The following is a 1,468-nucleotide window of genomic DNA, read 5'->3' on the forward strand; positions in this document are numbered from 1 at the left end:
CGCTCCAAGCCCTCCGACTCCCCGACCCCTCCCCTGGCTCAGCCCGGCCCCACCCCACCCCGCCCGGCTCAGTGAAATTAACCTGCGCTCGAAAGAAGGTGGGAAAGGGGGCCCACAACGGAGGGTCTCTTTAGGCCTGTAAGGTATTGTGACCGCCTTCGGCTGGAGAGAGCACGAGCGCTGCTAGTCTAGCAGAGGAAGGAAGGGAACTCGCACTCCCTAAGCACCTTCTGTGTGTCAGGAAGGTGGAGTAAGCCGGGAAGGAGCTGAGCACGTTTCGCTAATTTCTTGTTGACCGAGTTTGAAACCTACCAAAGTCTTCCCAAGCTTGTGCCCCGGGTAAAATTTGATGAAGCGCCCCCCCACCCGAACCCCTCCCCTCCCCGCACTTGACAGAGCCTCTTTTCTCTGGTTCTTCCTTTTTCTTTCCTTTCATTGCCTTTTCTCTTTTCTTATTTTCTCTTCTCGTTCTCTCCTTTTTTTCTCTCTTTCATTTATCTTTCCTCTCCTTTCCCCTTCTTCCTTTTCTCTCAATCTCGTTTGTTTCCTTTCCTTCCTTTCCCAAGTAAGAGGCTGCACGGCATTTTGCTGCCTGCCTGTGGATTCGGAGGCTCGCTGCTGAATTCCCCTGAGTGGGGAGGGGACGAGAGATGGAAGGAGGCCGGGGGAAAGGTGGTTTGCCTGGAGCTCCCTCCCTCCCTCCCGGCTAAAGTCTTCCTCTTAGTACTAGGACAGGCCAGAGGAAATGTTGACCACCATTTTGTTATCCTGGACTGTTGGTGGCATTTTCTGTGGGCCTCTTCGGGACCTTTCTTTTTCCCCCGAGAAGAGCAAGGGGTCCTATCCCAGGAAGTGTGGGCTGAAATGCTGCCTTTTCCAGGGAGGATAGCTTGCAAGGGAGATAGATGCTGGCCTTTTGTGCCCATGCATGCATGCATACATGCGGGCGTTCTGAGAAGCTTTGCAAGTGTCTAGAACATTGAATCAAAATGATTTTTTAAATCGAAGGGGAAAAAAGGCCTTCACCCCGCCCCCCTCCAGATCCCCTTTAGCCCCTCTGGCCATCGGGGAGCTGGGGGAGGGGCCCTGCTCCCTAAGAGTTCACGTGTCTGCCTGGCCGTCTGGCTGCGGGTGGCCTGGTCTCCACTAGGGTCTGTCCCACGCCTCAAGACCAAGAGCTGCCCTTTACAAAGCGCGGGGGACCCCCCCCCGGTCTCCCCCGCACCCCTCTCTGTACTTCCCCCTAAGAAAGCTGGTCCCGGAGTGATTAGCATTTCTATTCGAGCCCGGCTTCTGTGGGAGCTGGGCTGGCCCAGGCGAGGGGCTGGATGGCTTTAAGGCTCGGCCCCTCGGCCCCCCTCGCCTCGCCTCCCCCCCGCCCCCGGCCCTCCCCCCGCTTCCCTCTCTCCCTTTCTCATTCTCTGCCGGGCTTTGATCTCTGCTCGACAACAGTCACGTCACTGGGACT

The sequence above is a fragment of the Phascolarctos cinereus genome, unplaced genomic scaffold (genome assembly GCF_003287225.1).
Source record: "Phascolarctos cinereus isolate Bilbo 61053 unplaced genomic scaffold, phaCin_HiC Scaffold_9;HRSCAF=440, whole genome shotgun sequence".
In the NCBI taxonomy this organism is placed as follows: Eukaryota; Metazoa; Chordata; class Mammalia; order Diprotodontia; family Phascolarctidae; genus Phascolarctos; species Phascolarctos cinereus.